This window comes from Carassius carassius, chromosome 9, assembly GCF_963082965.1.
Source record: "Carassius carassius chromosome 9, fCarCar2.1, whole genome shotgun sequence".
Lineage (NCBI taxonomy): Eukaryota > Metazoa > Chordata > Actinopteri > Cypriniformes > Cyprinidae > Carassius > Carassius carassius.
In genome coordinates this window covers 885,090-909,477 of record NC_081763.1, presented here as the reverse complement: position 1 = coordinate 909,477, position 24,388 = coordinate 885,090, and the positions used below count along the sequence as shown (strand labels likewise).

Sequence of the window (24,388 nt, the reverse complement as noted above, 5' to 3'; positions counted from 1 at the left end):
CTGATCTCCAAATCTAAGCAGGTTTGGGCGAGGTTAGTACTTTTGGATTTTTCAGTAATTATCTAATAGGCCTGGTTAGTACTTTTGGAAATTTTCACTAATTGTCCAATAATCTTGCAAAAAAAAAAAAGAGTCAATGCCCGATCTCAGAATGTAAGCAGGTTTGGGCCAGGTTAGTATTTTTGGATTTTTTCAGTAATTATCTAATAGGCCTGGTTAGTACTTTTCTAAATGTTCACTAATTGTCCAATAATCTTGCAAAAAAAAAAAAAAAAAAAGAATCAATGCCCGATCTCAGAATGTAAGCAGGTTTGGGCCAGGTTAGTACTTTTGGATTTTTTCAGTAATTATCTAATAGGCCTGGTTAGTACTTTTGGGAATACCAGGTGCTGTAAGCTTTTGGGTTTCCTTCCCTACTTATATAATGCACTGGCGATTATAGTGGCTGATCTTTAAATAGCCCTCTCTTTGCAGCCTCCTTCGCTTACGGCCATACCAACCTGGCTATGCCCGATCTCGTCTGATCTCGGAAGCTAAGCAGGTTTGGGCCTGGTTAGTACTTGGATGGGAGACCGCCTGGGAATACCAGGTGCTGTAAGCGTTTGGGTTTCCTTCCCTACTTATATAATGCACTGGCGATTATAGTGGCTGATCTTTAAATAGCCCTCTCTTTGCAGCCTCCTTCGCTTACGGCCATTCCAATCTGGCTGTGCCCGATCTCGCCTGATCTTGGAAGCTAAGAAGGTTTGGGCCTGGTTAGTACTTGGATGGGAGACCGCCTGGGAATACCAGGTGCTGTAAGCTTTTGGGTTTCCTTCCCTACTTATATAAAGCACTGGCGATTATAGTGGCTGATCTTTAAATAGCCCTCTCTTTGCAGCCTCCTTCGCTTATGGCCATACCATCCTGGCTATGCCCGATCTCAACTGATCTCCAAATCTAAGTAGGTTTGGGCCAGGTTAGTACTTTTGGTTTTTTCAGTAATTATCTATAAGGCCTTGTTAGTACTTTAGGAAATGTTCACTAATTGTCCAATAATCTTGCAAAAAAAAAAAAAAAAAAGAGTCAATGCCCGAACTCGGAATGTAAGCAGGTTTGGGCCAGGTTAGTACTTTTGGATTTTTTCAATAATTATCTAATAGGCCTGGTTAGTACTTTAGGAAATTTTTACTAATTGTCCAATAATCTTGCAAAGAAAAAAAAAAGAGTCAATGCCCGATCTTGGAATGTAAGCAGGTTTGGGCCAGGTTAGTACTTTTGGATTTTTTCAATAATTATCTAATAGGCCTGGTTAGTACTTTAGGAAATTTTCACTAATTGTCCAATAATCTTGCAAAAAAAAAGAAAAAATAAAGAGTCAATGCCCGATCTCAGAATGTAAGCAGGTTTGGGCCAGGTTAGTACTTTTGGATTTTTTCAGTAATTATCTAATAGGCCTGGTTAGTACTTTTGGGAATACCAGGTGCTGTAAGCTTTTGGGTTTCCTTCCCTACTTATATAATGCACTGGCGATTATAGTGGCTGATCTTTAAATAGCCCTCTCTTTGCAGCCTCCTTCGCTTATGGCCATACCAACCTGGCTATGCCCGATCTCGTCTGATCTCGGAAGCTAAGCAGGTTTGGGCCTGGTTAGTACTTGGATGGGAGACCGCCTGGGAATACCAGGTGCTGTAAGCTTTTGGGTTTCCTTCCCTACTTATATAAAGCACTGGCGATTATAGTGGCTGATCTTTAAATAGCCCTCTCTTTGCAGCCTCCTTCGCTTATGGCCATACCATCCTGGCTATGCCCGATCTCCACTGATCTCCAAATCTAAGCAGGTTTGGGCCAGGTTAGTACTTTTGGATTTTTTCAGTAGTTATGTAATAGGCCTGGTTAGTACTTTTGGAAATGTTCACTAATTGTCCAATAATCTTGCAAAAAAAAAAAAAAAGAGTCAATGCCCGATCTCAGAATGTAAGCAGGTTTGGGCCAGGTTAGTAATTTTGGAATTTTTCAATAATTATCTAATAGGCCTGGTTAGTACTTTTGGATTTTTTCAGTAATTATCTAATAGGCCTGGTTAGTACTTTTGGATTTTTTCAGTAATTATCTAATAGGCCTGGTTAGTACTTTTGGGAATACCAGGTGCTGTAAGCTTTTGGGTTTCCTTCCCTACTTATATAATGCACTGGCGATTATAGTGGCTGATGTTTAAATAGCCCTCTCTTTGCAGCCTCCTTCGCTTATGGCCATACCATCCTGGCTATGCCCGATCTCAACTGATCTCCAAATCTAAGCAGGTTTGGGCCAGATTAGTACTTTTGGATTTTTTCAGTAATTATCTAATAGGCCTGGTTAGTACTTTTGGAAATTTTCACTAATTGTCCAATAATCTTGCAAAAAAAAAAAAAAAAGAGTCGATGCCCGATCTCAGAATGTAAGCAGGTTTGGGCCAGGTTAGTACTTTTGGATTATTTCAGTAATTATCTAATAGGCCTGGTTAGTACTTTTGGGAATACCAGGAGCTGTAAGCTTTTGGGTTTCCTTCCCTACTTATATAATGCACTGGCGATTATAGTGGCTGATCTTTAAATAGCCCTCTCTTTGCAGCCTCCTTCGCTTACGGCCATACCAACCTGGCTAAGCCCGATATCGTCTGATCTTGGAAGCTAAGCAGGTTTGGGCCTGGTTAGTACTTGGATGGGAGACCGCCTGGGAATACCAGGTGCTGTAAGCTTTTGGGTTTCCTTCCCTACTTATATAAAGCACTGGCGATTATAGTGGCTGATCTTTAAATAGCCCTCTCTTTGCAGCCTCCTTCGCTTATGGCCATACCATCCTGGCTATGCCCGATCTCAACTGATCTCCAAATCTAAGCAGGTTTGGGCCAGGTTAGTACTTTTGGATTTTTTCAGTAATTATCTAATAGGCATGGTTAGTACTTTTGGAAATTTTCACTAAATGTCCAATAATCTTGCAAAAAAAAAAAAAGAGTCAATGCCCGATCTCAGAATGTAAGCAGGTTTGGGCCAGGTTAGTACTTTTGGATTTTTTCAGTAAATATCTAATAGGCCTGGTTAGTACTTTTGGAAAAATTCACTAATTGTCTAATAATCTTGTAAAAAAACAAAAAAGAGTCAATGCCCGATCTCAGAATGTAAGCAGGTTTGGGCCAGGTTAGTACTTTTGGATTTTTTCAGTAATTATATAATAGGCCTGGTTAGTACTTTTGGGAATACCAGGTGCTGTAAGCTTTTGGGTTTCCTTCCCTACTTATATAATGCACTGGCGATTATAGTGGCTGATCTTTAAATAGCCCTCTCTTTGCAGCCTCCTTCGCTTACGGCCATACCAACCTGGCTATGCCCGATCTCGTCTGATCTCGGAAGCGAAGCAGGTTTGGGCCTGGTTAGTACTTGGATGGGAGACCGCCTGGGAATACCAGGTGCTGTAAGCTTTTGGGTTTCCTTCCCTACTTATATAAAGCACTGGCGATTATAGTGGCTGATCTTTAAATAGCCCTCTCTTTGCAGCCTCCTTCGCTTACGGCCATACGAACCTGGCTATGCCCGATCTCGTCTGATCTCGGAAGCTAAGCAGGTTTGGGCCTGGTTACTACTTTTGGATTTTTTCAGTAATTATCTAATAGGCCTGGTTAGTACTTTTGGAAATGTTTACTAATTGTCCAATAATCTTGCAAAAAAAAAAAAAAAAAAAAGAGTCAATGCCCGATCTCGGAATGTAAGCAGGTTTGGGCCAGGTTAGTACTTTTGGATTTTTTCAATAATTATCTAATAGGCCTGGTTAGTACTTTTAGAAATTTTCACTTATTGTCCAATAATCTTGCAAAAAAAAAAAAGCGGTCAATGCCCGATCTCAGAATGTAAGCAGGTTTGGGCCGGGTTAGTACTTTGGATTTTTTCAGTAATTATCTAATAGGCCTGGTTAGTACTTTTGGAAATTTTCACTAATTGTCCAATAATCTTGCAAAAAAAAAAAAAGAGTCAATGCCCGACCTCAGATTGTAAGCAGGTTTGGGCCAGGTTAGTACTTTTGGATTTTATCATTAAATATCTAATAGGCCTGGTTAGTACTTTTGGAAAAATTCACTAATTGTCTAATAATCTTGTAAAAAAACAAAAAAGAGTCAATGCCCGATCTCAGAATGTAAGCAGGTTTGGGGCAGGTTAGTACTTTTGGATTTTTTCAGTAATTATCTAATAGGCCTGGTCAGTACTTTTGGGAATACCAGGTGCTGTAAGCTTTTGGGTTTCCTTCCCTACTTATATAATGCACTGGCGATTATAGTGGCTGATCTTTAAATAGCCCTCTCTTTGCAGCCTCCTTCGCTTACGGCCATACCAACCTGGCTATGCCCGATCTCATCTGATCTCGGAAGCTAAGCAGGTTTGGGCCTGGTTAGTACTTGGATGGGAGACCGCCTGGGAATACCAGGTGCTGTAAGCTTTTGGGTTTCCTTCCCTACTTATATAAAGCACTGGCGATTATAGTGGCTGATCTTTAAATAGCCCTCTCTTTGCAGCCACCTTCGCTTACGGCCATACCAACCTGGCTATGCCCGATCTCGTCTGATCTCGGAAGCTAAGCAGGTTTGGGCCTGGTTAGTACTTTTGGATTTTTTCAGTAATTACCTAATAGGCCTGGTTAGTACTTTTGGAAATGTTCACTAATTGTCCAATAATCTTGCAAAAAAAAAAAAAAAAAAAAAGAGTCAATGCCTGATCTCGGAATGTAAGCAGGTTTGGGCCAGGTTAGTACTTTTGGATTTTTTCAATAATTATCTAATAGGCCTGGTTAGTACTTTTAGAAATTTTCACTTATTGTCCAATAATCTTGCAAAAAAAAAAAAGAGTCAATGCCCGATCTCAGAATGTAAGCAGGTTTGGGCCGGGTTAGTACTTTGGATTTTTTCAGTAATTATCTAATAGGCCTGGTTAGTACTTTTGGAAATTTTCACTAATTGTCCAATAATCTTGCAAAAAAAAAAAAAGAGTCAATGCCCGATCTCAGAATGCAAGCAGGTTTGGGCCAGGTTAGTAATTTTGGAATTTTTCAATATTTATCTAATAGGCCTGGTTAGTACTTTAGGAAATTTTCACTAATTGTCCAATAATCTTGCAAAAAAAAAAAAAAGAGTCAATGCCCGATCTCAGAATGTAAGCAGGTTTGGGCCAGGTTAGTACTTTTGGATTTTTTCAGTAATTATCTAATAGGCCTGGTTAGTACTTTAGGAAATTTTCACTAATTGTCCAATAATCTTGCAAAAAAAAAGAAAAAAAAAAGAGTCAATGCCCGATCTCAGAATGTAAGCAGGTTTGGGCCAGGTTAGTACTTTTGGATTATTTCAGTAATTATCTAATAGGCCTGGTTAGTACTTTTGGGAATACCAGGTGCTGTAAGCTTTTGGGTTTCCTTCCCTACTTATATAATGCACTGGCGATTATAGTGGCTGATCTTTAAATAGCCCTCTCTTTGCAGCCTCCTTCGCTTACGGCCATACCAACCTGGCTATGCCCGATCTCGTCTGATCTCGGAAGCTAAGCAGGTTTGGGCCTGGTTAGTACTTGGATGGGAGAGCGCCTGGGAATACTAGGTGCTGTAAGCTTTTGGGTTTCCTTCCCTACTTATATAAAGCACTGGCGATTATAGTGGCTAATCTTTAAATAGCCCTCTCTTTGCAGCCTCCTTCGCTTATGGCCATACCATCCTGGCTATGCACGATCTCAACTGATCTCCAAATCTAAGCAGGTTTGGGCCAGGTTAGTACTTCTGGATTTTTTCAGTAATTATCTAATAGGCCTGGTTAGTACTTTTGGAAATGTTCACTAATTGTCCAATAATCTTGCAAAAAAAAAAAAAAAAGAGTCAATTCCCGATCTCAGAATGTAAGCAGGTTTGGGCCAGGTTAGTAATTTTGGAATTTTTCAATAATTATCTAATAGGCCTGGTTAGTACTTTAGGAAATTTTCACGAATTGTCCAATAATCTTGCAAAAAAAAAAAAAAAAAGAGTCAATGCCCGATCTCAGAATGTAAGCAGGTTTGGGCCAGGTTAGTACTTTTGGATTTTTTCAGTAATTATCTAATAGGCCTGGTTAGTACTTTTGGAAATTTTCACTAATTGTCCAATAATCTTGCAAAAAAAAAAAAAAAAGAGTCAATGCCCGACCTCAGAATGTTAGCAGGTTTGGGCCAGGTTAGTTCTTTTGGATTTTTTCAGTAAATATCTAATAGGCCTGGTTAGTTCTTTTGGAAAAATTCACTAATTGTCTAATAATCTTGTAAAAAAAACAAAAAAGAGTCAATGCCCGATCTCAGAATGTAAGCAGGTTTGGGCCAGGTTAGTACTTTTGGATTTTTTCAGTAATTATCTAATAGGCCTGGTTAGTACTTTTGGGAATACCAGGTGCTGTAAGCTTTTGGGTTTCCTTCCCTACTTATATAATGCACTGGCGATTATAGTGGCTGATCTTTAAATAGCCCTCTCTTTGCAGCCTCCTTCGCTTACGGCCATACCAACCTGGCTATGCCTTATCTCGTCTGATCTCGGAAGCTAAGCAGGTTTGGGCCTGGTTAGTACTTGGATGGGAGACCCCCTGGGAATACCAGGTGCTGTAAGCTTTTGGGTTTCCTTCCCTACTTATATAAAACACTGGCGATTATAGTGGCTGATCTTTAAATAGCCCTCTCTTTGCAGCCTCCTTCGCTTATGGCCATACCATCCTGGCTATGCCCGATCTCAACTGATCTCCAAATGTAAGCAGGTTTGGGCCAGGTTAGTACTTTTGGATTTTTTCAGTAATTATCTAATAGGCCTGGTTAGTACTTTTGGAAATTTTCACTAATTGTCCAATAATCTTGCAAAAAAAAAAAAAAGAGTCAATGCCCGACCTCAGAATGTTAGCAGGTTTGGGCCAGGTTAGTACTTTTGGATTTTTTCAGTAAATATCTAATAGGTCTGGTTAGTACTTTTGGAAAAATTCACTAATTGTCTAATAATCTTGTAAAAAAACAAAAAAGAGTCAATGCCCGATGTCAGAATGTAAGCAGGTTTGGGCCAGGTTAGTACTTTTGGATTTTTTCAGTAATTATGTAATAGGCCTGGTTAGTACTTTTGGGAATACCAGGTGCTGTAAGCTTTTGGGTTTCCTTCCCTGCTTATATAATGCATTGGCGATTATAGAGGCTGATCTTTAAATAGCCCTCTCTTTGCAGCCTCGTTCGCTTATGGCCATACCAACCTGGCTATGCCGATCTTGTCTGATCTCCGAAGCTAAGCAGGTTTGGGCCTGGTTAGTACTTGGATGGGAGACCGCCTGGGAATACCAGGTGCTGTAAGCTTTTGGGTTTCCTTCCCTACTTATATAAAGCACTGGCGATTATAGTGGCTGATCTTTAAATAGCCCTCTCTTTGCAGCCTCCTTCGCTTATGGCCATACCATCCTGGCTATTCCCGATCTCAACTGATCTCCAAATCTAAGCAGGTTTGGGCAAGGTTAGTACTTTTGGTTTTTTCAGTAATTATCTAATAGGCCTGGTTAGTACTTTATGAAATTTTCACTAATTGTCCAATAATCTTGCAAAAAAAAAAAAAGAGTCAATGCCCGACCTCAGAATGTTAGCAGGTTTGGGCCAGGTTAGTTCTTTTGGATTTTTTCAGTAAATATCTAATAGGCCTGGTTAGTTCTTTTGGAAAAATTCACTAATTGTCTAATAATCTTGTAAAAAAACAAAAAAGAGTCAATGCCCGATCTCAGAATGTAAGCAGGTTTGGGCCAGGTTAGTACTTTTGGATTTTTTCAGTAATTATCTAATAGGCCTGGTTAGTACTTTTGGGAATACCAGGTGCTGTAAGCTTTTGGGTTTCCTTCCCTACTTATATAATGCACTGGCGATTATAGTGGCTGATCTTTAAATAGCCCTCTCTTGGCAGCCTCCTTCGCTTACGGCCATACCAACCTGGCTATGCCTTATCTCGTCTGATCTCGGAAGCTAAGCAGGTTTGGGCCTGGTTAGTACTTGGATGGGAGACCCCCTGGGAATACCAGGTGCTGTAAGCTTTTGGGTTTCCTTCCCTACTTATATAAAGCACTGGCGATTATAGTGGCTGATCTTTAAATAGCCCTCTCTTTGCAGCCTCCTTCGCTTATGGCCATACCATCCTGGCTATGCCCGATCTCAACTGATCTCCAAATGTAAGCAGGTTTGGGCCAGGTTAGTACTTTTGGATTTTTTCAGTAATTATCTAATAGGCCTGGTTAGTACTTTTGGAAATTTTCACTAATTGTCCAATAATCTTGCAAAAAAAAAAAAAAGAGTCGATGCCCGACCTCAGAATGTTAGCAGGTTTGGGCCAGGTTAGTACTTTTGGATTTTTTCAGTAAATATCTAATAGGCCTGGTTAGTACTTTTGGAAAAATTCACTAATTGTCTAATAATCTTGTAAAAAAACAAAAAAGAGTCAATGCCCGATATCAGAATGTAAGCAGGTTTGGGCCAGGTTAGTACTTTTGGATTATTTCAGTAAATATCTAATAGGCCTGGTTAGTACTTTAGGAAATTTTCACTAATTGTCCAATAATCTTGCAAAAAAAAAGAAAAAAAAAAGAGTCAATGCCTGATCTCAGAATGTAAGCAGGTTTGGGCCAGGTTAGTACTTTTGGATTTTTCAGTAATTATCTAATAGGCCTGGTTAGTACTTTAGGAAATTTTCACTAATTGTCCAATAATCTTGCAAAAAAAAAAAGAGTCAATGCCCGATCTCAGAATGTAAGCAGGTTTGGGCCAAGTTAGTATTTTTGGATTTTTTCAGTAATTATCTAATAGGCCTGGTTAGTACTTTTCTAAATGTTCACTAATTGTCCAATAATCTTGCAAAAAAAAAAAAAAAAGAGTCAATGCCCGATCTCAGAATGTAAGCAGGTTTGGGCCAGGTTAGTACTTTTGGATTTTTTCAGTAATTATCTAATAGGCCTGGTTAGTACTTTTGGGAATACCAGGTGCTGTAAGCTTTTGGGTTTCCTTCCCTACTTATATAATGCACTGGCGATTATAGTGGCTGATCTTTAAATAGCCCTCTCTTTGCAGTCTCCTTCGCTTATGGCCATACCAACCTGGCTATGCCCGATCTCGTCTGATCTCGGAAGCTAAGCAGGTTTGGGCCTGATTAGTACTTGGATGGGAGACCGCCTGGGAATACCAGGTGCTGTAAGCTTTTGGGTTTCCTTCCCTACTTATATAAAGCACTGGCGATTATAGTGGCTGATCTTTAAATAGCCCTCTCTTTGCAGCCTCCTTCGCTTATGGCCATACCATCCTGGCTATGCCCGATCTCAACTGATCTCCAAATCTAAGCAGGTTTGGGCCAGGTTAGTACTTTTGGTTTTTTCAGTAATTATCTAATAGGCCTGGTTAGTACTTTAGGAAATTTTCACTAATTGTCCAATAATCTTGCAAAAAAAAAAAAAAAGAGTCAATGCCCGATCTCAGAATGTAAGCAGGTTTGGGCCAGGTTAGTACTTTTGGATTTTTTCAGTAATTATCTAATAGGCCTGGTTAGTACTTTAGGAAATTTTCACTAATTGTCCAATAATCTTGCAAAAAAAAAGAAAAAAAAAGAGTCAATGCCCGATCTCAGAATGTAAGCAGGTTTGGGCCAGGTTAGTACTTTTGGATTATTTCAGTAATTATCTAATAGGCCTGGTTAGTACTTTTGGGAATACCAGGTGCTGTAAGCTTTTGGGTTTCCTTCCCTACTTATATAATGCACTGGCGATTATAGTGGCTGATCTTTAAATAGCCCTCTCTTTGCAGCCTCCTTCGCTTACGGCCATACCAACCTGGCTATGCCCGATCTCGTCTGATCTCGGAAGCTAAGCAGGTTTGGGCCTGGTTAGTACTTGGATGGGAGACCGCCTGGGAATACCAGGTGCTGTAAGCTTTTGGGTTTCCTTCCCTACTTATATAAAGCACTGGCGATTATAGTGGCTGATCTTTAAATAGCCCTCTCTTTGCAGCCTCCTTCGCTTATGGCCATACCATCCTGGCTATGCCCGATCTCAACTGGTCTCCAAATCTAAGCAGGTTTGGGCCAGGTTAGTACTTTTGGATTTTTTCAGTAATTATCTAATAGGCCTGGTTAGTACTTTTGGAAATGTTCACTAATTGTCCAATAATCTTGCAAAAAAAAAAAAAAAGAGTCAATGCCCGATCTCAGAATGTTAGCAGGTTTGGGCCAGGTTAGTACTTTTGGATTTTTTCAGTAAATATCTAATAGGCCTGGTTAGTACTTTTGGAAAAATTCACTAATTGTCTAATAATCTTGTAAAAAAACAAAAAAGAGTCAATGCCCGATATCAGAATGTAAGCAGGTTTGGGCCAGGTTAGTACTTTTGGATTATTTCAGTAAATATCTAATAGGCCTGGTTAGTACTTTAGGAAATTTTCACTAATTGTCCAATAATCTTGCAAAAAAAAAGAAAAAAAAAAGAGTCAATGCCTGATCTCAGAATGTAAGCAGGTTTGGGCCAGGTTAGTACTTTTGGATTTTTCAGTAATTATCTAATAGGCCTGGTTAGTACTTTAGGAAATTTTCACTAATTGTCCAATAATCTTGCAAAAAAAAAAAGAGTCAATGCCCGATCTCAGAATGTAAGCAGGTTTGGGCCAAGTTAGTATTTTTGGATTTTTTCAGTAATTATCTAATAGGCCTGGTTAGTACTTTTCTAAATGTTCACTAATTGTCCAATAATCTTGCAAAAAAAAAAAAAAAAGAGTCAATGCCCGATCTCAGAATGTAAGCAGGTTTGGGCCAGGTTAGTACTTTTGGATTTTTTCAGTAATTATCTAATAGGCCTGGTTAGTACTTTTGGGAATACCAGGTGCTGTAAGCTTTTGGGTTTCCTTCCCTACTTATATAATGCACTGGCGATTATAGTGGCTGATCTTTAAATAGCCCTCTCTTTGCAGTCTCCTTCGCTTATGGCCATACCAACCTGGCTATGCCCGATCTCGTCTGATCTCGGAAGCTAAGCAGGTTTGGGCCTGATTAGTACTTGGATGGGAGACCGCCTGGGAATACCAGGTGCTGTAAGCTTTTGGGTTTCCTTCCCTACTTATATAAAGCACTGGCGATTATAGTGGCTGATCTTTAAATAGCCCTCTCTTTGCAGCCTCCTTCGCTTATGGCCATACCATCCTGGCTATGCCCGATCTCAACTGATCTCCAAATCTAAGCAGGTTTGGGCCAGGTTAGTACTTTTGGTTTTTTCAGTAATTATCTAATAGGCCTGGTTAGTACTTTAGGAAATTTTCACTAATTGTCCAATAATCTTGCAAAAAAAAAAAAAAAGAGTCAATGCCCGATCTCAGAATGTAAGCAGGTTTGGGCCAGGTTAGTACTTTTGGATTTTTTCAGTAATTATCTAATAGGCCTGGTTAGTACTTTAGGAAATTTTCACTAATTGTCCAATAATCTTGCAAAAAAAAAGAAAAAAAAAGAGTCAATGCCCGATCTCAGAATGTAAGCAGGTTTGGGCCAGGTTAGTACTTTTGGATTATTTCAGTAATTATCTAATAGGCCTGGTTAGTACTTTTGGGAATACCAGGTGCTGTAAGCTTTTGGGTTTCCTTCCCTACTTATATAATGCACTGGCGATTATAGTGGCTGATCTTTAAATAGCCCTCTCTTTGCAGCCTCCTTCGCTTACGGCCATACCAACCTGGCTATGCCCGATCTCGTCTGATCTCGGAAGCTAAGCAGGTTTGGGCCTGGTTAGTACTTGGATGGGAGACCGCCTGGGAATACCAGGTGCTGTAAGCTTTTGGGTTTCCTTCCCTACTTATATAAAGCACTGGCGATTATAGTGGCTGATCTTTAAATAGCCCTCTCTTTGCAGCCTCCTTCGCTTATGGCCATACCATCCTGGCTATGCCCGATCTCAACTGGTCTCCAAATCTAAGCAGGTTTGGGCCAGGTTAGTACTTTTGGATTTTTTCAGTAATTATCTAATAGGCCTGGTTAGTACTTTTGGAAATGTTCACTAATTGTCCAATAATCTTGCAAAAAAAAAAAAAAAAGAGTCAATGCCCGATCTCAGAATGTAAGCAGGTTTGAGCCAGGTTAGTAATTTTGGAATTTTTCAATAATTATCTAATAGGCCTGGTTAGTACTTTAGGAAATTTTCACGAATTGTCCAATAATCTTGCAAAAAAAAAAAAACAGAGTCAATGCCCGATCTCAGAATGTAAGCAGGTTTGGGCCAGGTTAGTACTTTTGGATTTTTTCAGTAATTATCTAATAGGCCTGGTTAGTACTTTTAGAAATTTTCACTTATTGTCCAATAATCTTGCAAAAAAAAAAAAAAGAGTCAATGCCCGATCTCAGAATGTAAGCAGGTTTGGGCCAGGTTAGTACTTTTGGATTTTTTCAGTAATTATCTAATAGGCCTGGTTAGTACTTTTGGAAATTTTCACTAATTGTCCAATAATCTTGCAAAAAAAAAAAAGAGTCAATGCCCGACCTCAGAATGTTAGCAGGTTTGGGCCAGGTTAGTTCTTTTGGATTTTTTCAGTAAATATCTAATAGGCCTGGTTAGTACTTTTGGAAAAATTCACTAATTGTCTAATAATCTTGTAAAAAAACAAAAAAGAGTCAATGCCCGATCTCAGAATGTAAGCAGGTTTGGGCCAAGTTAGTACTTTGGGATTTTTTCAGTAATTATCTAATAGGCCTGGTTAGTACTTTTGGGAATACCAGTTGCTGTAAGCTTTTGGGTTTCCTTCCCTACTTATATAATGCACTGTCGATTATAGTGGCTGATCTTTAAATAGCCCTCTCTTTGCAGCCTCCTTCACTTACGGCCATACCAACCTGGCTATGCCTGATCTCGTCTGATCTCGGAAGCTAAGCAGGTTTGGGCCTGGTTAGTACTTGGATGGGAGACCGCCTGGGAATACCAGGTGCTGTAAGCTTTTGGGTTTCCTTCCCTACTTATATAAAGCACTGGCGATTATAGTGGCTGATCTTTAAATAGCCCTCTCTTTGCAGCCTCCTTCGCTTATGGCCATACCATCCTGGCTATGCCCAATCTCAACTGATCTCCAAATCTAAGCAGGTTTGGGCCAGGTTAGTACTTTTGGTTTTTTCAGTAATTATCTAATAGGCCTGGTTAGTACTTTAGGAAATTTTCACTAATTGTCCAATAATCTTGCAAAAAAAAAAAAAAAAAAGAGTCAATGCCCGATCTCAGAATGTAAGCAGGTTTGGGCCAGGTTAGTACTTTTGGATTTTTTCAGTAATTATCTAATAGGCCTGGTTAGTACTTTTGGAAATGTTCACTAATTGTCCAATAATCTTGCAAAAAAAAAAAAAAAGAGTCAATGCCCGATCTCGGAACGTAAGCAGGTTTGGGCCAGGTTAGTACTTTTGGATTTTTTCAATAATTATCTAATAGGCCTGGTTAGTACTTTAGGAAATTTTCACTAATTGTCCAATAATCTTGCAAAAAAAAAAGAAAAAAAAAAGAGTCAATGCCCGATCTCAGAATGTAAGCAGGTTTGGGCCAGGTTAGTACTTTTGGATTATTTCAGTAATTATCTAATAGGCCTGGTTAGTACTTTTGGGAATACCAGGTGCTGTAAGCTTTTGGGTTTCCTTCCCTACTTATATAATGCACTGGCGATTATAGTGGCTGATCTTTAAATAGCCCTCTCTTTGCAGCCTCCTTCGCTTACGGCCATACCAACCTGGCTATGCCCGATCTCGTCTGATCTCGGAAGCTAAGCAGGTTTGGGCCTGGTTAGTACTTGGATGGGAGACCGCCTGGGAATACCAGGTGCTGTAAGCTTTTGGGTTTCCTTCCCTACTTATATAAAGCACTGTCGATTATAGTGGCTGATCTTTAAATAGCCCTCTCTTTGCAGCCTCCTTCGCTTATGGCCATACCATCCTGGCTATGCCCGATCTCAACTGATCTCCAAATCTAAGCAGGTTTGGGCCAGGTTAGTACTTTTGGATTTTTTCAGTAATTATCTAATAGGCCTGGTTAGTACTTTTGGAAATGTTCACTAATTGTCCAATAATCTTGCAAAAAAAAAAAGAGTCAATGCCCGATCTCAGAATGTAAGCAGGTTTGGGCCAGGTTAGTAATTTTGGAATTTTTCAATAATTATCTAAAAGGCCTGGTTAGTACTTTAGGAAATGTTCACTAATTGTCCAATAATCTTGCAAAAAACAAGAAAAAAAAAAAAGAGTCAATGCCCGATCTCAGAATGTAAGCAGGTTTGAGCCAGGTTAGTACTTTTGGATTATTTCAGTAATTATCTAATAGGCCTGGTTAGTACTTTTGGGAATACCAGGTGCTGTAAGCTTTTAGGGTTCCTTCCCTACTTATATAAAGCACTGGCGATTATAGTGGCTGATCTTTAAATAGCCCTCTCTTTGCAGCCTCCTTCGCTTATGGCCATACCATCCTGGCTATGCCCGATCTCAACTGATCCCCAAATCTAAGCAGGTTTGGGCCAGGTTAGTACTTTTGGATTTTTTCAGTAATTATCTAATAGGCCTGGTTAGTACTTTTGGAAATTTTCACTAATTGTCCAATATTCTTGCAAAAAAAAAAAAAAGAGTCAATGCCCGACCTCAGAATGTTAGCAGGTTTGGGCCAGGTTAGTACTTTTGGATTTTTTCAGTAAATATCTAATAGGCCTGGTTAGTACTTTTGGAAAAATTCACTAATTGTCTAATAATCTTGTAAAAAAACAAAAAAGAGTCAATGCCCGATGTCAGAATGTAAGCAGGTTTGGGCCAGGTTAGTACTTTTGGATTTTTTCAGTAATTATGTAATAGGCCTGGTTAGTACTTTTGGGAATACCAGGTGCTGTAAGCTTTTGGGTTTCCTTCCCTACTTATATAATGCATTGACGATTATAGTGGCTGATCTTTAAATAGCCCTCTCTTTGCAGCCTCGTTCGCTTACGGCCATACCAACCAGGCTATGCCGATCTCGTCTGATCTCGGAAGCTAAGCAGGTTTGGGCCTGGTTAGTACTTGGATGGGAGACCGCCTGGGAATAACAGGTGCTGTAAGCTTTTGTGTTTCCTTCCCTACTTATATAAAGCACTGGCGATTATAGTGGCTGATCTTTAAATAGCCCTCTCTTTGCAGCCTCCTTCGCTTATGGCCATACCATCCTGGCTATGCCCGATCTCAACTGATCTCCAAATCTAAGCAGGTTTGGGCCAGGTTAGTACTTTTGGTTTTTTCAGTAATTATCTAATAGGCCTGGTTAGTACTTTAGGAAATTTTCACTAATTGTCCAATAATCTTGCAAAAAAAAAAAAAAAAAAAGAGTCAATGCCAGATCTCAGAATGTAAGCAGGTTTGGGCCAGGTTAGTACTTTTGGATTTTTTCAGTAATTATCTAATAGGCCTGGTTAGTACTTTTGGGAATACCAGGTGCTGTAAGCTTTTGGGTTTCCTTCCCTACTTATATAATGCACTGGCGATTATAGTGGCTGATCTTTAAATAGCCCTCTCTTTGCAGCCTCCTTCGCTTACGGCCATACCAACCTGGCTATGCCTTATCTCGTCTGATCTCGGAAGCTAAGCAGGTTTGGGCCTGGTTAGTACTTGGATGGGAGACCCCCTGGGAATACCAGGTGCTGTAAGCTTTTGGGTTTCCTTCCCTACTTATATAAAGCACTGGCGATTATAGTGGCTGATCTTTAAATAGCCCTCTCTTTGCAGCCTCCGTCGCTTATGGCCATACCATCCTGGCTATGCCCGATCTCAACTGATCTCCAAATGTAAGCAGGTTTGGGCCAGGTTAGTACTTTTGGATTTTTTCAGTAATTATCTAATAGGCCTGGTTAGTGCTTTTGGAAATTTTCACTAATTGTCCAATAATCTTGCAAAAAAAAAAAAAAGAGTCAATGCCCGACCTCAGAATGTTAGCAGGTTTGGGCCAGGTTAGTACTTTTGGATTTTTTCAGTAAATATCTAATAGGCCTGGTTAGTACTTTTGGAAAAATTCACTAATTGTCTAATAATCTTGTAAAAAAACAAAAAAGAGTCAATGCCCGATGTCAGAATGTAAGCAGGTTCGGGCCAGGTTAGTACTTTTGGATTTTTTCAGTAATTATGTAATAGGCCTGGTTAGTACTTTTGGGAATACCAGGTGCTGTAAGCTTTTGGGTTTCCTTTCCTGCTTATATAATGCATTGGCGATTATAGTGGCTGATCTTTAAATAGCCCTCTCTTTGCAGCCTCGTTCGCTTACGGCCATACCAACCTGGCTATGCCGATCTCGTCTGATCTCGGAAGCTAAGCAGGTTTGGGCCTGGTTAGTACTTGGATGGGAGACCGCCTGGGAATACCAGGTGCTGTAAGCTTTTGGGTTTCCTTCCCTACTTATATAAAGCACTGGCGATTATAGTGGCTGATCTTTAAATAGCCCTCTCTTTGCAGCCTCCTTCGCTTATGGCCATACCATCCTGGCTATGCCCGATCTCAACTGATCTCCAAATCTAAGCAGGTTTGGGCCAGGTTAGTACTTTTGGATTTTTTCAGTAATTATCTAATAGGCCTGGTTAGTACTTTTGGAAATGTTCACTAATTGTCCAATAATCTTGCAAAAAAAAAAAAAAAAATAGTCAATGCCCGATCTCAGAATGTAAGCAGGTTTGGGCCAGGTTAGTAATTTTGGAATTTTTCAATAATTATCTAATAGGCCTGGTTAGTACTTTAGGAAATTTTCACGAATTGTCCAATAATCTTGCAAAAAAAAAAAAAAAAGAGTCAATGCCCGATCTCAGAATGTAAGCAGGTTTGGGCCAGGTTAGTACTTTTTGGATTTTTTCAGTAATTATCTAATAGGCCTGGTTAGTACTTTTAGAAATTTTCACTTATTGTCCAATAATCTTGCAAAAAAAAAAAAAAAAGAGTCAATGCCCGATCTCAGAATGTAAGCAGGTTTGGGCCAGGTTAGTACTTTTGGATTTTTTTAAGTAATTATCTAATAGGCCTGGTTAGTACTTTTGGAAATTTTCACTAATTGTCCAATAATCTTGCAAAAAAAAAAAAAGAGTCAATGCCTGACCTCAGAATGTTAGCAGCTTTGGGCCAGGTTAGTTCTTTTGGATTTTTTCAGTATTTATCTAATAGGCCTGGTTAGTACTTTTGGAAAAATTCACTAATTGTCTAATAATCTTGTAAAAAAATAAAAAAGAGTCAATGCCCGATCTCAGAATGTAAGCAGGTTTGGGCCAGGTTAGTACTTTTGGATTTTTTCAGTAATTATCTAATAGGCCTGGTTAGTACTTTTGGGAATACCAGGTGCTGTAAGCTTTTGGGTTTCCTTCCCTACTTATATAATGCACTGGCGATTATAGTGGCTGATCTTTAAATAGCCCTCTCTTTGCAGCCTCCTTCGCTTACGGACATACCAACCTGGCTATGCCTGATCTCGTCTGATCTCGGAAGCTAAGCAGGTTTGGGCCTGGTTAGTACTTGGATGGGAGACCGCCTGGGAATACCAGGTGCTGTAAGCTTTTGGGTTTCCTTCCCTACCTATATAAAGCACTGGCGATTATAGTGGCTGATCTTTAAATAGCCCTCTCTTTGCAGCCTCCTTCGCTTATGGCCATACCATCCTGGCTATGCCCAATCTCAACTGATCTCCAAATCTAAGCAGGTTTGGGCCAGGTTAGTACTTTTGGTTTTTTCAGTAATTATCTAATAGGCCTGGTTAGTACTTTAGGAAATTTTCACTAATTGTCCAATAATCTTGCAAAAAAAAAAAAAAAAAGAGTCAATGCCCGATCTCAGAATGTAAGCAGGTTTGGGCCAGGTTAGTACTTTTGGATTTTTTCAGTAATTATCTAATAGGCCTGGTTAGTACTTTTGGAAATGTTCACTAATTGTCCAATAATCTTGCAAAAAAAAAAAAAAAAGAGTCAATGCCCGATCTCGGAATGTAAGCAGGTTTGGGCCAGGTTAGTACTTTTGGATTTTTTCAATAATTATCTTATAGGCCTGGTTAGTACTTTAGGAAATTTTCACTAATTGTCCAATAATCTTGCGAAAAAAAAAAAGAGTCAATGCCCGATCTCAGAATGTAAGCAGGTTTGAGCCAGGTTAGTACTTTTGGATTATTTCAGTAATTATCTAATAGGCCTGGTTAGTACTTTTGGGAATACCAGGTGCTGTAAGCTTTTGGGGTTCCTTCCCTACTTATATAAAGCACTGGCGATTATAGTGGCTGATCTTTAAATAGCCCTCTCTTTGCAGCCTCCTTCGCTTATGGCCATACCATCCTGGCTATTCCCGATCTCAACTGATCTCCAAATCTAAGCAGGTTTGGGCCAGGTTAGTACTTTTGGATTTTTTCAGTAATTATCTAATAGGCCTGGTTAGTACTTTTGGAAATGTTCACTAATTGTCCAATAATCTTGCAAAAAAAAAAAAAAAAGAGTCAATGCCCGATCTCAGAATGTAAGCAGGTTTGGGCCAGGTTAGTAATTTTGGAATTTTTCAATAATTATCTAATAGGCCTGGTTAGTACTTTAGGAAATTTTCACTAATTGTCCAATAATCTTTCAAAAAAAAAAAAGAGAGTCAATGCCCGATCTCAGAATGTAAGCAGGTTTGGGCCAGGTTAGTACTTTTGGATTTTTTCAGTAATTATCTAATAGGCCTGGTTAGTACTTTAGGAAATTTTCACTAATTGTCCAATAATCTTGCAGAAAAAAAAAAAAAAAAAAGAGTCAATGCCCAATCTCGGAATGTAAGCAGGTTTGGGCCAGGTTAGTACTTTTGGATTTTTTCAATAATTATCTAATAGGCCTGGTTAGTACTTTAGGAAATTTTCACTAATTGTCCAATAATCTTGCAAAAAAAAAAAAAAAAAAAGAGTCAATGCCCGATCTCAGAATGTAAGCAGGTTTGGGCCAGGTTAGTACTTTTGGATTTTTTCAGTAATTATCTAATAGGCCTGGTTAGTACTTTTGGGAATACCAGGTGCTGTAAGCTTTTGGGTTTCCTTCCCTACTTATATAATGCACTGGCGATTATAGTGGCTGATCTTTAAATAGCCCTCTCTTTGCAGCCTCCTTCGCTTACGGCCATACCAACCTGGCTATGTCCGATCTCGTCTGATCTCGGAAGCTAAACAGGTTTGGGCCTGGTTAGTACTTGGATGGGAAACCGCCTGTGAATACCAAGTGCTGTAAGCTTTTGGGTTTCCTTCCCTACTTATATAACGCACTGGCGATTATAGTGGCTGATCTTTAAATAGCCCTCTCTTTGCAGCCTCCTTCGCTTACGGCCATACCAACCTGGCTATGCCCGATCTCGTCTGATCTCGGAAGCTAAACAGGTTTGGGCCTGGTTAGTACTTGGATGGGAAACCGCCTGTGAATACCAAGTGCTGTAAGCTTTTGGGTTTCCTTCCCTACTTATATAACGCACTGGCGATTATAGTGGCTGATCTTTAAATAGCCCTCTCTTTGCAGCCTCCTTCGCTTATGGCCATACCATCCTGGCTATGCCCGATCTCAACTGATCTCCAAATCTAAGCAGGTTTGGGCCAGGTTAGTACTTTTGGATTTTTTCAGTAATTATCTAATAGGCCTGGTTAGTACTTTAGGAAATTTTCACTAATTGTCCAATAATCTTGCAAAAAAAAAAAAGAGTCAATGCCCGATCTCGGAATGTAAGCAGGTTTGGGCCAGGTTAGTACTTTTGGATTTTTTCAATAATTATCTAATAGGCCTGGTTAGTACTTTAGGAAATTTTCACTAATAGTCCAATAATCTTGCAAAAAAAAAAAAGAAAAAAAAAAAAGAGTCAATGCCCGATCTCAGAATGTAAGCAGGTTTGGGCCAGGTTAGTACTTTTGGATTTTTTCAGTAATTATCTAATAGGCCTGGTTAGTCCTTTTGGGAATACCAGGTGCTGTAAGCTTTTGGGTTTCCTTCCCTACTTATATAATGCACTGGCGATTATAGTGGCTGATCTTTAAATAGCCCTCTCTTTGCAGCCTCCTTCGCTTACGGCCATACCAACCTGGCTATGCCCAATCTCGTCTGATCTCGGAAGCTAAGCAGGTTTGGGCCTGGTTAGTACATGGATGGGAGACCGCCTGGGAATACCAGGTGCTGTAAGCTTTTGGGTTTCCTTCCCTACTTATATAAAGCACTGGCGATTATAGTGGCTGATCTTTAAATAGCCCTCTCTTTGCAGCCTCCTTCGCTTATGGCCATACCATCCTGGTTATGCCCGATCTCAACTGATCTCCAAATCTAAGCATGTTTGGGCCAGGTTAGTACTTTTGGATTTTTTCAGTAATTATCTAATAGGCCTGATTAGTACTTTTGGAAATTTTCACTAATTGTCCAATAATCTTGCAAAAAAAAAAAAGAGTCAATGCCCGATCTCAGAATGTAAGCAGGTTTGGGCCAGGTTAGTACTTTTGGATTTTTTCAGTAATTATCTAATAGGCCTGGTTAGTACTTTTGGAAATTTTCACTAATTGTCCAATAATCTTGCAAAAAAAAAAAAAAAAAAAAAAAAAGTCAATGCCCGATCTCAGAATGTAAGCAGGTTTGGGCCAGGTTAGTACTTTTGGATTTTTTCAGTAATTATCTAATAGGCCTGGTTAGTACTTTTGGGAATACCAGGTGCTGTAAGCTTTTGGGTTTCCTTCCCTACTTATATAATGAACTGGCGATTATAGTGGCTGATCTTTAAATAGCCCTCTCTTCGCAGCCTCCTTCGCTTACGGCCATACCAGCCTGGGGGCGATAGAGAGCTCACAGGAAGTGACGTGGCAGTAGAGGGTGAGGAAGGCTCACCTAAGCTTGTTTGTATTTAACTTTTTGTGTTTGTTTTAGGAGTTTTTGTTTTGTTTTGTTTTTTATTTTTTGTTTAAGTTTATCCTCCCAACAGCGTATGCTGTTTGGGGGGAAAGTAAGTCTAGTAGTTTGTTTATGTTAAAAATGGATGGATCTTTGGTGACGGACAAAGCAATGGAAGGAGAGACACAAAGGCAAAAAGAACCTGGACTGGCAAATCGACGACGAGATGGAAACGGAATGGATAAAGATGAAAGAAGAGATGCTGCAAAAAGAGTTTATATGAAGGAAGCAACAGTGATTGTGGAATTATTGCATGTGCAGGATGCGAAGGCAGAAGACATTATTAAAGCGATCGCAGGGAGAATCGGTGTGGCAAAAATTCTGGCAGTGAGACCAAGGCTATCAAAGGAATATGGAATTACCTTAGAGAATGAGGAGGATGCAGATGAATTAACCAATGGACTGACAATTAAGGGGATAAACTGTGAGGTGAAAAGGCTGCAAAACAGAGACTATGTTGTCTCATTCATGCACCTGCCTGCCTATGTGAATGATGAGGACATCCTAAAGAAGCTAGAGGGATGGGGGGTAACCCCAGTCTCTAACATCAGGAGGAGGACATACCCAGGCACCAGCATCGAGGATGGGACGAGGTATATTAAAGTGCGGTTCCTCAAAGAGGTGGCTACAGCACCAAGATGGAGACAGCAGAAGGTCCACAGTTTTTTCGGGTGGTGCACAGTAACCAGGTGAAGACCTGTAGACTGTGCATGAGCCCAGACCACATGGTAAAGGACTGCCCAGAATTTACATGTTACAAGTGCTTGGAAAGGGGCCACTTCGCAAGGGACTGCAGAGCGGTGAGGTGCCCGGACTGCAGGAGAGTTTTGGATAAGTGTGAGTGCTGGATGGAAAACAACCAAAATCAAGAGGAGCAGGAGGGAAGGCAGGTGTATGAGAAAGATGAAGACAAGGAGATGGAGGAAGAGGAGGAAGGACCACAGGACAGTGGAAATAAAGAGAACAGTAATGGACAAGGAGAGGACGACAATGAACAAAGGATGCAGACTCAAATGGAAGGAGGAAAATTGGCACCTGTGCAAAAAACTGAAAGGGTACTGGGCAGTGCATTGGACAAAATGGAAAAAAACAATCAAGAAGACAAAGGGAATATTGAAGACAAAGAGAGTGAGGAAAGTAATGAGGATATAGACACTGAAGTAAAAGGCCTCAAAAGGAGAAGATTGCCCAAGGTAAGACCGAACCTTGATAAGGCTAGGAAAAAAGTGATACAAGAGAACCCTCTAGTAAATATAAATAGATATGAAGTGTTGAAAGTCTCTGAGAGCGCGGACTGAGAAAATGGCTTTTATGTATGTTTTACTATATTTTATGGTTTTAAGTGTTGTTGTTTTTAATGCGAGGGGACTGTTGAATGAAATGAAATTTGAAAAACTAAAAGAACTGTGTAAAAATGAGGATATTATTTTATTGCTAGAAACAAACTGGAGAAGGGATGTAATGGATGTTTTTAAGAAGAGATGGGATGGAGAAATATTTTTTTAATAATGGAGAAGGACAAATGGGAAGAGGGGTTGCTATTTTAATAAGGAAAAACAAGGAAATAGAATGGGAACTCATCTATGATGATAAAAAAGGGAAATGTATAGGGGTGAAAATTAAATATGGAAATGAAGAATTTAATTTAATCAACCTACATGCGCCAAATGAAGAAAAAGAAAATACTATGTTTTTTACTGTTTTAAGAGACTTGATAGAAGGATGGGGAAAAATAATAATGGCAGGTGATTTTAATACGGTTTTTAGTAAGAGAGATATGGCTGACGGAATGGTTTTTAAGTCAGATACAGGGAGAAAAGAATTAAGGGGTTTGATGGAGGGAAAAAATATGATAGATGTATGGAGAGAGAGGCATGAAAAGAAAAGAGATTTTTCTAGAAAACAGCTAGTCGGTAATTTTTTATGTCAAACAAGAATAGATCACTTTTTATGTACCAGAAACCTAACCTATTTTATAGAGGATGTAACTTATAAGGAAACTTCTTTGAGTGATCATAAAATGGTTTTAATGAGAATGAATTTTAAAGATGAAATTAAGGGACCTGTAGTTTGGATTTTAAACACAGAACTTTTAAAAAATAAAATTTACAAACAAGGGATTGAAACGATAATAGAAGAAGAAAAAGAAAATGGAATGTATTGGGAAGACAAGAGATTGTGGTGGGAGAATGTAAAATATGAAATAAAAAAATATTCAATTAAGTATAGCAGGTTGATCCAGAAAGTGAAAAGGGCTAAAGAAAAAGAGATAAGAGATAAATTAAAGGAAGAATTAAATAAAGAGGAGGTAAATGTGCAAAATGTTATAGTAATGGAGGAGGAATTGCAGAAATTTGAGGAAAGTAAATGTAATGGAGCAATGTTAAGAAGTAGAGCAAAATATACAGTAGAAGGAGAAAAATGCACAAGGTTCTTCTTTAACCTAGAAAGGGGAAAAGCAAAATCGGAAATTATAAAAGAATTGAAAAATAAAAACGGTGAGGTAATTAAGGAAACAAAGGGAATTTTGGAAGTAGTAAGAAGCTATTATGAAGAATTATTTAAAACTAAAGATACAGATGGAAAAATGAGAAATTTATTATTACAACAAATAACAAAAAGAGAGGAGGCGGCAGACAAAATGGAATGCGATAAAGAAATAAAGTTAGAAGAAATAACACAAGCAATAAATAATTTGAAAAGCAAGAAAAGTCCGGGTATAGATGGGATAGGTAATGAGTTTTATATAGTTTTTAAGGATAAAATAAGTTTGATTCTACAAGAAGTATTTGAGGAGGTTTTTAAAAAAGAGGCTTTCAATCAAAATATGAGTATGGGTTTGATGAAAATAATATATAAAAGAAAGGGTGATAAGACGCTTTTAAAGAATTTTAGACCAATAACCATGTTAAATACTGACTTAAAGATTTTAGCAAAGGTTTTAGCGAGCAGATTGAAAAATGTTTTACCGGGTATAATAGAGACAAATCAGGCATATGGAGTAATTGGAAGAGACATAGCTGATATAACAAACAGTATAAGAGATGGGGTAAGTTATGTCAGTGGAGAAGGCAAAAATGGTTATTTTATTAGTTTGGACTTTGAAAAAGCTTTCGATAGAGTGGAGCATGGATTTTTATTTTCGATTTTAGAGCAGTTTGGTTTTGGGGAGAATTTTATAAAGTGGTTAAAAAATTTTATACAAAGATGCATTAACAAAAGTAAAGTGTAATGGTTTTTTAACAGAGCCTTTTATTTTAACTAGATCTATAAGACAAGGATGCCCGTTATCAGCGCAATTATATTCTTTAGTGGCAGAGCCTTTAGGACTGATAGTTAAAAACTGTAAAGAAATAAAAGGAATTGAAATGAATAGAGGAAAGGAGCTAAATAAGATTTACCAGTATGCTGACGACACTACAATAATAGTGGAAAATTTGCAGAGTGTTAAAAATGTAATGGATAAAATC

At 39.0% G+C, this 24,388-nt stretch overlaps 23 non-coding genes across 23 annotated transcripts; all 23 read left to right on the top strand.

The window, feature by feature from the left end:
- The first annotated feature begins 482 nt into the window (after positions 1-482).
- LOC132150921 (5S ribosomal RNA) lies at positions 483-601 on the top strand. Its single transcript, XR_009436095.1, has one exon. It is a non-coding gene; the product is annotated as a 5S ribosomal RNA (ribosomal RNA).
- Positions 602-685: 84 nt separating this feature from the next.
- On the top strand, positions 686-804 carry LOC132150667 (5S ribosomal RNA). The gene has a single exon (XR_009435892.1). It is a non-coding gene; the product is annotated as a 5S ribosomal RNA (ribosomal RNA).
- Positions 805-1,558: 754 nt separating this feature from the next.
- LOC132150953 (5S ribosomal RNA) lies at positions 1,559-1,677 on the top strand. The gene has a single exon (XR_009436124.1). It is a non-coding gene; the product is annotated as a 5S ribosomal RNA (ribosomal RNA).
- A 923-nt stretch (positions 1,678-2,600) lies between these two features.
- Positions 2,601-2,719, top strand: LOC132150579 (5S ribosomal RNA). The gene has a single exon (XR_009435808.1). It is a non-coding gene; the product is annotated as a 5S ribosomal RNA (ribosomal RNA).
- Positions 2,720-3,320: 601 nt separating this feature from the next.
- LOC132151035 (5S ribosomal RNA) lies at positions 3,321-3,439 on the top strand. Its single transcript, XR_009436201.1, has one exon. It is a non-coding gene; the product is annotated as a 5S ribosomal RNA (ribosomal RNA).
- Positions 3,440-4,330: 891 nt separating this feature from the next.
- LOC132150759 (5S ribosomal RNA) lies at positions 4,331-4,449 on the top strand. The gene has a single exon (XR_009435941.1). It is a non-coding gene; the product is annotated as a 5S ribosomal RNA (ribosomal RNA).
- A 1,040-nt stretch (positions 4,450-5,489) lies between these two features.
- Positions 5,490-5,608, top strand: LOC132150416 (5S ribosomal RNA). The gene has a single exon (XR_009435650.1). It is a non-coding gene; the product is annotated as a 5S ribosomal RNA (ribosomal RNA).
- Positions 5,609-6,504: 896 nt separating this feature from the next.
- LOC132150450 (5S ribosomal RNA) lies at positions 6,505-6,623 on the top strand. Its single transcript, XR_009435682.1, has one exon. It is a non-coding gene; the product is annotated as a 5S ribosomal RNA (ribosomal RNA).
- A 602-nt stretch (positions 6,624-7,225) lies between these two features.
- On the top strand, positions 7,226-7,343 carry LOC132150675 (5S ribosomal RNA). Its single transcript, XR_009435900.1, has one exon. It is a non-coding gene; the product is annotated as a 5S ribosomal RNA (ribosomal RNA).
- Positions 7,344-7,943: 600 nt separating this feature from the next.
- On the top strand, positions 7,944-8,062 carry LOC132150449 (5S ribosomal RNA). The gene has a single exon (XR_009435681.1). It is a non-coding gene; the product is annotated as a 5S ribosomal RNA (ribosomal RNA).
- A 1,035-nt stretch (positions 8,063-9,097) lies between these two features.
- LOC132151051 (5S ribosomal RNA) lies at positions 9,098-9,216 on the top strand. Its single transcript, XR_009436216.1, has one exon. It is a non-coding gene; the product is annotated as a 5S ribosomal RNA (ribosomal RNA).
- A 607-nt stretch (positions 9,217-9,823) lies between these two features.
- On the top strand, positions 9,824-9,942 carry LOC132150202 (5S ribosomal RNA). The gene has a single exon (XR_009435443.1). It is a non-coding gene; the product is annotated as a 5S ribosomal RNA (ribosomal RNA).
- A 1,036-nt stretch (positions 9,943-10,978) lies between these two features.
- Positions 10,979-11,097, top strand: LOC132151050 (5S ribosomal RNA). Its single transcript, XR_009436215.1, has one exon. It is a non-coding gene; the product is annotated as a 5S ribosomal RNA (ribosomal RNA).
- Positions 11,098-11,704: 607 nt separating this feature from the next.
- LOC132150191 (5S ribosomal RNA) lies at positions 11,705-11,823 on the top strand. Its single transcript, XR_009435432.1, has one exon. It is a non-coding gene; the product is annotated as a 5S ribosomal RNA (ribosomal RNA).
- A 1,032-nt stretch (positions 11,824-12,855) lies between these two features.
- On the top strand, positions 12,856-12,974 carry LOC132150108 (5S ribosomal RNA). The gene has a single exon (XR_009435353.1). It is a non-coding gene; the product is annotated as a 5S ribosomal RNA (ribosomal RNA).
- Positions 12,975-13,730: 756 nt separating this feature from the next.
- LOC132150179 (5S ribosomal RNA) lies at positions 13,731-13,849 on the top strand. The gene has a single exon (XR_009435421.1). It is a non-coding gene; the product is annotated as a 5S ribosomal RNA (ribosomal RNA).
- A 1,125-nt stretch (positions 13,850-14,974) lies between these two features.
- Positions 14,975-15,092, top strand: LOC132150640 (5S ribosomal RNA). The gene has a single exon (XR_009435866.1). It is a non-coding gene; the product is annotated as a 5S ribosomal RNA (ribosomal RNA).
- A 463-nt stretch (positions 15,093-15,555) lies between these two features.
- LOC132150448 (5S ribosomal RNA) lies at positions 15,556-15,674 on the top strand. The gene has a single exon (XR_009435680.1). It is a non-coding gene; the product is annotated as a 5S ribosomal RNA (ribosomal RNA).
- A 602-nt stretch (positions 15,675-16,276) lies between these two features.
- LOC132150293 (5S ribosomal RNA) lies at positions 16,277-16,394 on the top strand. Its single transcript, XR_009435530.1, has one exon. It is a non-coding gene; the product is annotated as a 5S ribosomal RNA (ribosomal RNA).
- A 1,039-nt stretch (positions 16,395-17,433) lies between these two features.
- LOC132150268 (5S ribosomal RNA) lies at positions 17,434-17,552 on the top strand. Its single transcript, XR_009435505.1, has one exon. It is a non-coding gene; the product is annotated as a 5S ribosomal RNA (ribosomal RNA).
- A 1,564-nt stretch (positions 17,553-19,116) lies between these two features.
- LOC132150637 (5S ribosomal RNA) lies at positions 19,117-19,235 on the top strand. Its single transcript, XR_009435863.1, has one exon. It is a non-coding gene; the product is annotated as a 5S ribosomal RNA (ribosomal RNA).
- Positions 19,236-19,319: 84 nt separating this feature from the next.
- On the top strand, positions 19,320-19,438 carry LOC132150512 (5S ribosomal RNA). The gene has a single exon (XR_009435741.1). It is a non-coding gene; the product is annotated as a 5S ribosomal RNA (ribosomal RNA).
- A 611-nt stretch (positions 19,439-20,049) lies between these two features.
- LOC132150458 (5S ribosomal RNA) lies at positions 20,050-20,168 on the top strand. The gene has a single exon (XR_009435690.1). It is a non-coding gene; the product is annotated as a 5S ribosomal RNA (ribosomal RNA).
- Positions 20,169-24,388: the final 4,220 nt, after the last annotated feature.